Source organism: Camelus ferus, chromosome 29, assembly GCF_009834535.1.
Source record: "Camelus ferus isolate YT-003-E chromosome 29, BCGSAC_Cfer_1.0, whole genome shotgun sequence".
Taxonomy (NCBI): Eukaryota; Metazoa; Chordata; class Mammalia; order Artiodactyla; family Camelidae; genus Camelus; species Camelus ferus.
The window spans coordinates 7,424,855-7,437,033 of NC_045724.1; the positions used below are offsets into that span (position 1 = coordinate 7,424,855).

A 12,179-nucleotide genomic window follows, 5' to 3' on the forward strand; every position below is an offset into this window, starting at 1 on the left:
AGGGAGGCGCCCCACCCCCAGCTCTCCAACATTCTCTGTCCTTTAAGACTGAAACCTCTCAAGTTCTAAGAAGACATTATGTGATGTCTTGCTTCACTGGTTTGTATACACTGTTCCCTTTGCCTGAGATCCACCCGCCTGTCTTTTCTGCCTGGCCGATTCCTGCTTGTCCTTGAAGACCCAGATCAGATGCCACCTGCCCGCGAAACCTTCCTCAGTGCCTGTGGGCAGATGCAACTGTGACTTCATTTGCACTCTCACATTACTGTGTCCCTTCTTACCAGAAGCTCTTAGAACGTTTCCTGGGGTGAGTTTTGCAGAATTCTCACCACAAGGGGTAAGCTATTACTACCATCATCCCTGTTAGACCTACGAGAAAACAGGTTCTAACAGGTTGAGTAACTTGTCCCGGGTCATCAGCTAGATTTGGAAGGCGGGACGTTAAAGTCAACAACCCATGCTCCAAAACAAGGCTCTTCCTGCAAATCTAGGCGCCTCACCTGGCACTGGGTAAATTATATTTGCTTCAGAATTTTCTGCTACTTCTTGATCAACTTGAGGACAGACACCGTTTCTGTTTGACTGGGGGAGGGGTTGTCTGGGGAGGACCAGGTAAATATTTGTTCAGTGAATAAAGGGATGAATTAATCACCAACAGTGCAGGCATTCATGTGGAATTTATTTTTGAGCAGGGGCCTTCCGGTGCTACCTAATTCATACCTCAGGGGTGACTATTCACTCCATCTGACCTCACCAGAATCAGGTAATGCTAGGCAAAGAGATTCTTTTGGTGTTTGACTAGGGTCTTTCCACTTTGGGCACCCGAAATCAATGGGTTTGCAACAGCTAGGGGAGGCAACAGGTCGGCAGTGGATCCACAGGGCATATGAGTGGCGAGGCAGCCACAGCTGGGATCAGAGGTCACTGAGCAGCTAGACCTGGGGACTAAGCCATTCTCTCCTCTGCATCCTAACTGTCTCTGTGTTTCTCTCCCAAACTCCTAGGCAAACTTCAGACAGGGGTCTCCAAGCAGGACGTGAAGAGACTGTAGTTTCCCCAGTCTTTCTGAAAAAGTGGAGAGTAGAGTTTTCCATTGACTGGTCCCCTAAGTTAATAAATGAGATGCTGTGTTCATACTCTGATAGGAGAGAAAAGGAAAGGAAGAAGGTCTAAGAGTGATTAAGAACGAGGGGAGAGATGGTCTTGTTGGTGACTTGCTAATGAAGGCTTACTTCCTGTGCCAGGTAGGCACCCCTGAAATTTTTACTGAATAAATTAGTTGGAATCGAGGGTGGGGGGTATAATTCAGTAGTAGAGTGCAAGCTTAGCATGCACAAGGTCCTGGGTTCCATCCCCCGTACCTCCTTAAAACACACACACACACACACACACACACACACACACACACACAAATCTAGGGGAGGAAAACATTTTTGCTTCTGGTAATTGGAGACGGCATTTTTCTTCCAAATCAGGGTGAGGAAACATTTACGTCACCGATTTCAGTTTCTTAAGAGTTTTCCGCACGCAGCATCTCAATATGGAACTCAGGGTTGTTAATTGCTTCTCCTCCATCCAACAGTGTTCATCCAGCATGTGGATACACCAGGGATGTGCAGTGAGCCTCAGAGACCTAGAAACCATGGCCTGTCTACAAAGAGCCCCCGTCCTGACGGGGAGGCTCGTAGGTGAGCGGGGAAGCAGGCACGGGAGTCGTGAGAGTTCTCTGCTAGGTCACTGCATCTGCCCAGAACAGGGGAGAAAGCTTCCAATGACGAATGCTCCGTGAGCAAAGTCTAGGAAATCTGTTTAGTTGTTTTTCTTTGGGGATGGGTGGATGGGAGAAGAATCATCATTCTCTTTTAACTGAATTATCTTATTGTTCAAACCTGAAAGCCACTCCTGATGTTTCTACAGGGGATGGAAGGACTGAGACAAAAGCTCTGAAGAGTCCCACTTGCATGGAGCCTCCCCTCCCCTCCTGGGGTGGCTGGGGAGGTGGGAAGAAGGGGACCCCCTCCACACCCTCTCTCCAGCCTAGAACACCAAAATCTAAACTCTACTCTTATCTAAATTCTTTGTTGTCTGTTAAAAACGTAAAACAGTGGTGGAAGCAATGCATGACCCTGGGTGCCTCTCTGCAAGACAGAGGTTGTCTCCAAGGCTGGGTCCAGGGCTCTCCTCTTTCAGCTCCCAGCCCTATCAACTATTTTCATCTCACATGCTTTTATGGTATGTTATCTTGAGAACTGAGGGTTTGTGATCGGAGAGCAGGGAGTCAGGGTGGGGTAGGGAAGAGTTTGGGAGGCCAAGAATGAGGGAGCAGCCTGGGTGGGGCAGGAAAAACGTTCTAAAAGGTGGGGGGGGGACTCCTCCCCATCCTTATCCTTCCCTCTATGGAGGGCATTTTCTTTTCTTTGTTGGAGTCCAGCGTTCCTTCACTGGAGATGATAAATTATCTTCCCTGGAGATAATGATAAATAATCAGCATCCCCGAGGTCTCCGTTTCATGCTTTGGCCCCAATAGGAGTCACAGTCTTGATTTATTAAGCCCACTCTGGGCTGGGCACTGCATGCTTTCAAACATGATGCTTGGAGGGTGTTTCTTGTTTTTTTGCTTGTAATTTTTTTAAAGAAATAGGTACTGGGGATTGAACCTGGGACCTTGTGCACTGTAAGCATGCGTGAGCTGTGCCACTGAGCTATACCATCCTCCCCAACCCCAGGGTGTTTTGAAGCAGAAGCCTTCAAAAAAGAATAAACAAATAAAGTAAAAACAGTGAACATTTTCTTTGGGGGGGGATTAGGTTTATATATTTAATGATTTATTTGAATTGAAGTGTAGTTGATTTACAACTGTTAGTTTCAGGTGTACAGCACAGTGATTCAGTTATATACATATATACATACATATGTATTTTCTTTTCAGATTCTTTTCCATTACAGATTATTACAAGAAATTGAATATAGTTCCCTGTGCTATACAGTAAGTCCCTGTTGTTTATCTCTTTTAAGTATAGTAATGTGTGTCTATTAATCTCCAGCCCTTAATTTATTCTTCCCCACTCTTTCCCCTTTGGTAACCATAGTTTGTTTTCTATGCTGTGAATTTGTTTTTGGTTTGTAAGGAAGTTCTGTGTCATCTTTTTTAGATTCCACATGTAAGCGATACCATGTGACATTTGTCTTTCCCTGTCTGACTTAGGTCACTCAAGATGGTAACAGAGAGCAGCTTCCCTGCCCCACCCCCTTGTGGGGGGTGGGTTGTGACTCAACAGACACCTGGGGGGTGTGGAGAGCCCCACCGTGTGGCCAGGGTTAGTTTGAGGTCCCAGGTCCCCTCCATGCGGAGCAGTGGACCGAGGCTTCAGCTGTGGCCTCGTGTCCTTTCCCGGCTCCAAAGGGGCTTCTATAAAGACCTCAGGCTTGGACAGAACCCTAACTATAAAAATATAACAATTAAAAATAGAAAAACAAATATAAATGCAACTGCCCCTCTCATAAGAACAGTAGCACGTTATATAGGGTCCCTACTCTAATTTCTTGCTCAAAGATTTTTTTTGGTATTAACATCTTCCCAAGTCTACTGCAAGGTGAATTCCCAGAGCCTAGAGAGGTGCCTGCTGTTCAGTAAGTATTTACTGACTCAATGACCCTCCCAACCCCTACCCAGACACACCTATGGCAAAAAAGATGTGTCGAGAGATGGAGCAAGCCCTAGGGTCTGCCATGGAGGGCTAAGGTCTTCTCTGGTCTGTGTAAGTGAGGATTTTAAAGTTTAACGAAGGCTGCTTCGGTTTGGGGTTGATCAGGACCCACGCTGCAGCTTTATGTTAGACTGAAACTTCAGAGAGAAAGGACGAGGTGAGAAGGAGGTGCCTGGAAACCGAGGGCAGGCTCCTGGAGGGCGGGCATCACCATCTAGCTTACCTTTTGTCAATCAAGGGATCTCCTGGCTTGGCCATTGCCTTGGAGGAAGGCTTTTAACCCCTCCTCTCCTCAGTTCTACATCTGTGAACTATGAATAGGAGATGCCCTTCTCAGTGGCTGCTTAGAGGCTTATCACACAATGTGTGTGAAGGGCTCCTGGGAGCTGGTAGGAGACTAACTGAACATCCCCAGAGCAGGGACTGGTCTTATTCAGTTTGTGTGCCCAGCATTGAGCAGAGGGACTTCATAAGCACTGTGAAACAGAATAAAGGAAACCTCAGTTCAAGTGGAGTTTGGAGACCAGAAGGGGGAGCCCTTAAGCACTACCCATTGAAGTCAATTACAAATCCCAACAGAAACAAGGCGATTACAATTCTGGACCCCAAAGGAAGACTGTCACTTACAGACTTCCACAGGAAGGTTTCTCTTTGCCCAGCAACAAGGCCAGCCGATGGGAAACACCTGATGTCCTGAACACTTGCTTTCAGCCAACAGACTTTCATCCGAAACAACCCCTCCCGACTTCTTCCTTTTTCTCTATAAAGTAACATTTCTCTCCTTTGCTGTTGGACTAAGCCTATGTTTTTGCTATTACTTGCTTGTCCCAAACTGCAATTCCTCTGCTATTTCCAAATCAGCACATTAGGCTGGTAAAATAATTGGCTTTTTTATTTTTTAGGACAATACACTCAATGAAGGAATAACTAAAAGATGGTGAAGCTCTGTTTGCCGATTCTGGGTGGGCAGAACTTTGGGAGAGTATTTAGGGGTAAAAATGGGGTTGACTAGGAGGAGGTGCTTAAATGAATGGGTAGAGGGGTGTGAGAAGTACCACAGGCCCACGTGGGATGTCTTAGGAGCACTGGAAGTCAAAGAAGAGGGATCATCTGGGTGTCTTGAAGTGCCTGTAAGCATCTGCGAATAGAGTCAAATGAAAGGGAGAGCCAGGGGAACTTTATGGGGGAGGCGTGGCTTTGTGTAAGATGGATAGATTCCACAGAATAAAGAATTTAAGTTGAAGGCAGAAAAAATTCACCCAAAATACTGAAATGCTGCATCCATCCAGCACTCCCTGTGAGCTGATGACCACATGGAACTCGAGAATGCTATTTGCAGAGAGACCTCTTCCAGGCGATAACTTTGGCCAGTTCTGTTGGTGCCAGGCCCAAGTCTCTCTGATTGTGACTTTCAGCCCAAGACTTGAGAAGACTCTTTCCTGGAAGGCCATTCTGCTTTCAATCCAAGCCCAGGCTTTTCCAGGACACAATCACGGGATTAACCCCAAGCTTCATTTTATTTTTTTTAATTTTTAAAAATTAATTTGTTTTATTTTCAGGATTTTGGAGGGGGGAGGTAATTAGATTTATTTATTCATTTTTAATGGAGATACTGGGGATTGAACCCAGGACCTCATGCATGCTAAGTTTACACTCTACCACTGAGCTATACCCACCCCCACCAAGCTTCATTTTAGAAGGCTCCTTCCTTCCCTCATGTCCTCACTGGTGAGGCTCTCAGTGAGGGAGTATGTGCCATTTCTAGGTGAGACAGGGATGGAAACAGACTGAGACCCACTCTCCTGAGGCCTTCAAGCTCTGCTCAAACCCTCTAGGGGGACCTTGTCCCCTTTTTCCATCCCAGGCTGGGCTCTGCATAGGTGCAAGCGATGCTTTAAGAAGAGAGAGAAGAGAGGCAGGGCCAGAAACTCTTCTTTTTCTTTCTTTTTTAATTGGGAAAATTCAAGCACATGTGCAACCTGAGTGGAAGGGACCAGCCAAAAGGGAGAGATGCTGTTTATAATTGCCATAGTCCATCAAACCCAACATGCTATCAATTTTTAAATTAATTAACTATTTTGTATATCTCTAAGAAGAAAAAAAATGTTTCCAAATTATGACATCCCATCCTGGTTTCTGAGATTTTTAAATGGAGGAAAATATGCACTATATTTCATATTTTAAAAAAGCATTACTGTGTCCATTTGAGAAAGTTAAGCAAGTCACTAGCCAAGTAATTGCTACTATTTATTGAACAAACCCTTATTTAATGTCCCTGTGTTCCAGGCACTGTTCTTAGGACTTTATAAATGATACTTAATTTAATCATTGGAATAATGCTATAAGTATTATTGTCACCCCCATTTTACAGATCAGAAAACTGAGGCATTGAGAGGTTAATAAATTCTCCCAAAGTCAGTGAGTAGCAGATGCAAACTTCAAATCCAGGTCATTGCCCTCAGAATCTATTCTTCTTACCACCAAGATATGTGTCGGCTCACAGTAAAAGTCTGGTGAGTAGATGGATGATTGAATGAAAGAATGAAAAAAAAATCATCAAAACTGGACCTCAAGCCCAGAACTTAGCATAAATATCTTCTTTTTATTCCCTACTCCTCTTAGGAAAAGAGCCAGCATGTCTTCCCTAAGGTCAAGGCCATAGAACACTAGGTAAAAGTACTAAAGGAACAGAGAAAACACGACCAGGGGGTGGGATGTGGTGAGTGGAAAGAAAAGTTGCAAAGCAATTGGCATGACGATTCTGTGGCCGTGACTCTGCTATCCGTCCACCCTCACCCTAGTCTAATGATTTATCAGTCATCGCATCTGGGCTGTGAAGGACAGTGTTCTGGGAGAGAGTGCCACCTACTGAATGAGCACCACCGCACCCGGAGCATTTCCTCCAGGACAGCCCAGACAACACCTGGAGAGGGGACAAAACAGCTTCAGAAAAGGGCTTAGGATGAGAAAGCCAATTTACCAGCAAATGACCTTGAACCCACAGCTAAATTCTTCTCCTGGCCACGCAGATGGCAATAGCTCAGAAAGTCTTCTCTGTAAGAACTTAAAGAATCCAGAAACAATCTGCTTGGCCTGAACAGTGAGGACTTGAATGAATTCCACGGCCTGTACTCCAGCTTGTATCCGCGCTACACACAGCTACAATGAACGCAGAGGGAAACCTAAACTCTTAAGGAGGAAAAAAAAACACAACAACAAAAAAACCCTAACAATTATTCAGTCTCTATTATGTACTTGACAAATGCAATCATTTCACCTTCGTTCATTCAGTAAATATTTATTGAGCAGTTACTATGTGCCGAGCACCGTCCCCAGACAATGGGAAAACAGCCCTGAACAAAGGCAGTGGTCCAGAATCCTGCTCTTCAGGAAGGTGCTTGGGGGAGGAGGAGCAGTGGACAGAAAAGAAACAGGTATTCTGGTAATTTCCGACAATGAGATTCGCTGTCAAGAAAATAAAACCAGAAAATGGGGTAAGAGTGATCACACCATTTAAAACTACCAATCATCTTGTGAGATAATATTATTACTCCCATCCTACAGGCTCTGAGAGGTAAAGTATTTAGCTCGAGGTCAGTTGAATTCATCTATTAGGGAGGGAGTGAGACATCCTGCTAGGTGGTGAGACAGGCTTGGACCTGGGCTGCAATGCATGCACTGAGACCCCCCAACAGAATACAAAGAAACTATAAGGGACTAAAAATAACTGCGTGTCTGCAACAGCTGGAGTGAGTTAGAAACAAAAAGATACAAAAAGACCAAATACCCAACTGCCACTTCTGAAGTGTCAGGAGCAAAGGCGCTGTGCCTGGCCCCTGCACACAGCACCACCAAGGACCACTTAAACCACCCCCCCCCGGCCACACCCCTGAATCTGCCCCTATTCTTACCCCATTTAAGGGACCAGGTCCCCCTATCCCCTCAGGGAGCAAGTAAAGGAACATGTTGTTTTTGCTCCCTTGTGCTGCAGCATGAGTCCCAGTAAAGCCTTGCCTGAATTTCTCCTCTGGCCTCTTATCAATTTCTATTCATTAAGGGGGCCAAGAACCCAGGTCGGTAACAGTGGGATTTAATTCTCTGCCTTTCTGAATCCTGAAGCCTGTCTCTCAGCACTCATGAGGCTGCCCAGGAAAAGAGGCAAGATGGACAATCAGCACAGGATGTCCTGGTTAGCAGGTTATGTCAATCAGCAGCTCTGGTTCATCACAAGAGTTGTTTACAATACCCAAGTTGCTCTAGCAGGGCCACAGGTAAAGAGGTGACAGTGTGTGGGTATTCACCTGGCTTCCCAGAACCTGATGGTCCTTGATCTTTAAGAGTAAGTACCCTTAAGAGGGACAAAGCAAGCAAAGACCCTTCAGTTCTTGCCCTGTGAGGCGTATTTGCCTGTGAGGCTTATACTGCTTCTGTACATTCAAGAAGTTTTTATAGTTTGTTTTATTATATGGATCTCATCACGTTGGAGGATGTGTGGACTTCCTTGTGCTTTCACAGTAAATCGTCATTTCCAAGAAGATGGGAAGAGAAACTCGGGAGAGAGTTCTGTGCTGTGGGTCTTGCCAAGTCATCGTAGGACGAGGATATTGGATTACCTCCCTAGAGGAAGAGGCTGCCCTTTGTGTTTGAGGTCGGAAGGATGTTGCCGTCTCCTCTGCATGTCCAAGGCACGGTTGTCACATTGTTAGAGCCCTCCTCGGACAGCTTGTCACTTCCTCACTCCCCTCGGAAGCCGGAAAGGACATGTGTTTCCTCGCTCCTGCTGCTTTCCTCCTCCAAAGGCAGGCGCGGTGAGCCCCAGTGGCTGAAACCACTTCAATTCCCATTACATCTTGAAGAATTTATGGTAGTTTCCAACCACCAAAGATGACTGCATCCTACAATTGGGCTTCATCAGAAAGGAGCTGATCAGTTTGACGAGCCCAGCTGCCAGCTGTCTTAAAAATCTTGCACTCCCAGGGCTCACAGATAACAGGTAGGAACTGCATGGTTAATACGCAGGCTCAGGGGCACCGGTGTCATTAGGGACAGCAGTGACCAGTGCAGACCTGACCACTGCCTCTGTCCTCCCAGCCTCCCCCTCATTATCCCCGCAGGCTGCCTTCCTTCCCCAAAGCATGATGTGATTTAATGTGCTTTTATTGAATTTGAAAATGGCTGCAAGCATTTTGAAGATACAACCCATCAGGAAAGATAAAATAACCAGAGCCGACTCTAAAGTGCTTTTAAAAAATGACATGGGCTGGTAATGCCAACACTTCCCTGTCTTAGCCTTCCCCGGATCATTCAGGGTTATCTGTTTGGGTCCTGCTATTACCCTTAAGGAAACAGGTTCATAAAGTGTCACTGGGACAAAACCCAGTCACAGCCTGACTACTCACGGGGCTCCCCTGATAAGATCTTTCCTGCGCAAAGCTTGGCGATTTCCTCGATTTCCCCCTCTCGCTATGACTCCTCAACCCCAGGACTGAGAATTCCCTCCTGTTTTCAAGTAATTTATTTCATTTATTTTTAATGTTTTATTTTATTGAAGTATAGTCAGTTACAATGTGTCAATTTCTGGTGTACAGCTCAATGTCCCAGTCATGCATATATATACATATATTCATTTTTATATTCTTTTTCATTGAAGGCTATTACAAGATTTTGAATATAGTTCCTTGTGTTTAAGTAACTTCTTTATTACTGGGTTTTGCACTGGATACAGTAAGCAGTCTAGGGTATTCATGAATGTAACCCCTGGGAAATGTCACTTTCCCTTTTCTCGTAAGGTCCTCCCAGTGTCCTGACAGTGTTTCCAAATGACTGTAGCTTTGTTTTTCTTCTGTCATTTTATCATCATGAGTCTTTTAATGTAAGTCTCTAAGGAACTTAGCACCTTGTTAGCTCAGTGTCCTGATCGACAGAAATGTATCGCTAATGTCAATGCCAATGCCAATAGGTCTTCCCTGAGACATTTCATTTATTCAGCCAGTGTTTTGGGGGAGGACTGGCAGCCCTAAGCCGGTGGCAGTTCAGAAACCCATGGTAAGTAGGCCAGGTGAATACGATTGAGGGAAAGGACAGTTTGAGAAAGTCTGGGAGGCGTGCCCAGTTTGGAGTCACGAAAGTACTATTTTGCATTTTGAACAGAGGGAGCAGTTAAAGACAGGTCTTGGAGGCCTATCAAGTTTGGAGAAATGTAAGCAATGTAAGTCAGTAAGGCAGGGGTGGGAGGTGCACCAGAGGGATGGTAAAAAGTGAGGTGAGGGGACCCAGGACATTGGTAAACTTGCTTTAATACACCAGGAAGTCAACATAATGCCTCATCCATTTGATTACTAACCACAAGTCCTGTTAGACCGTTTGGAATTTTAGACACACATACATACAACACACGTCTTTTTATTTTGGGGGGGCTGGAGTAGGGGTTAAAAAAAGTTTTTTTAATTTTTAAAAATTTTACTTTTATTTAATTTCTTGACATACAAAAAGCTGTATATAATTAATGTATGCAACTTGATGCACTTGGAAATAAGTATACACCTGTGAGACCATCACTATAATCTATGTCATAAGCTTTTCCATCACCTCCAAAGGTTTCCTCCTGCCCTCTTTGTATGTAGGCAAGTATGTGTGTATTTGGAGAACGAGGAATCTCTTTATTTTATTTTATTATTTTTTTCAAAACAAACAACTTTTTATTGAAGTATAGTTGATATCCTACTGCCTTCTTCTTTATTATTATTAGTTTTACTTTTTATTCCTGACTTTTTCTGGGGGGTAATTATATTTTTTTAAATTTGTTTAAATTTTTATTTTTTTTAAATGGAGGTACTGGGAATTGAACCTAGGACCTCGTGCATGTTAAGCACACGCTCTACCACTGAGCTATACCCTCCCCCCATTTTTCATTTTTAATTTAAAAATAATATGCCCTGTCATTACTAGAATGTGATTGTGGGACAGGAGATTTATATTATAATTGGTGCTTCTTCTATTGCCTCCGTATATCCATGAATTCATTACCTGTGCATTTTCATACACTTTGTTTACATGTTCCTTTTCAAAATCATCTTTCCACCCTAAACAGAAGAACATATAAAGCATAGGAATATATACGTATAATCTGAGTTGATATTTAAGTTTATTCGGTATAAGCAGCTACGTGGATTTTAGGATATTCTGAGGAAATTGAAAAATTAGATGTACAATGAAACAGACATTTAATTCACTGTTAATTAGAGAAACCAAAATACAATAGTCTGTAAAAATTGTTCACTGTTTAAATCCCCAGTGTGGAAGGCTGCGTTTGCATGCCAGCCCCTCGCACAGCAGTGGTTTTGAACAATTCTCCTCTCACTGATGCCCGTGGCTCTCCATCTGTCGATACATTACTGTCTGAATTTTCTACAGCAAAGGCATATTTTTAAAATCCCTTTTGCACTTCACTCTGGTTTTCTACTGAAGTGATGTTAATTTCAGCTCAGGCAAATAGTTGTCCCCAGCCCCGCGTTAGGAATTGGGACACTTCTGCAGGTCTTTTTTTATTTTTCCCCTGATTATCATAAATTATGAGGTGACATGGACTGGGGTGAAGTCAGATCAGTGTGATCCAAGAGAGTCAGGGAGAGAATCAAATGGTTTTTAAATGGAAGGAAAAGCTGGCATCTTGGGTTTCCAAGTTTTAAGGGTAAAAAATGTCGTGAAAACAATTTAGATCACACACATTATTTTCTCAATGAGCTTATCCCATAATGACCAACATTTTGTTGGAAATTCAGAGATAAGCAAAGCTGATGAAGAGTTTGGGGTACTGATTTGCAAATACAGATGAGACGGAACAAATCCAAAGATGAAGAACACAACTAAGTGAAGGAAAAATGGAAAGAGGTCAAAATATAATTTGAAGAACCTCTAGGTTCTAGGCGAGAGAGGTATTCTTTAACAAGGAAATAGAAATCGCAGTAAGCACGGAAAAGTAGAAAATGAAAAAAAAATCTGTAATTGAAAAAGGGAAAAGTTCTTGGGGAAAATATAATCATGAAAGAATAGTAATTTTTGTACATCCATATGCAAACTTACAGTATGATTTTCAATCTAAGCCCAGTCAGGTGTTTCATGGTTTTTGGACAGGATGGACAGACATAAAACAATCCTATATGCAAAGAATTGGTATTTAATCCTCACGCAATTTCCCTCTTTGATTCCCCCCATCTGTCCAACTCCCATTACTGCCCCTAGCCTTGCTTTGCAACAAGCACGAGCCTTCGAAGGAATCGTTACCATCTCATGAAGAGGTGCTGTTTAATGTTGATTTTTAATGGCAGATGGTTCTTTTCCTGCCCCTCTGCGTTTTACTTTATTTTCTCCCTATCCCTGTCTGCAGCGTCTTTGACTGGACTTAGTAAGGTCATTAAGACTCACTCCCACCTAAAAGTCTTGATGGAGGTAAAAGGGACGAGAACCAGAAGG

General features: G+C 43.7%; 1 non-coding gene across 1 annotated transcript; it reads right to left on the minus strand.

Moving 5' to 3' along the window:
• Positions 1–10,533: 10,533 nt before the first annotated feature.
• Positions 10,534–10,605, minus strand: TRNAV-AAC. Its single transcript has one exon. It is a non-coding gene; the product is annotated as a tRNA-Val (tRNA).
• Positions 10,606–12,179: the final 1,574 nt, after the last annotated feature.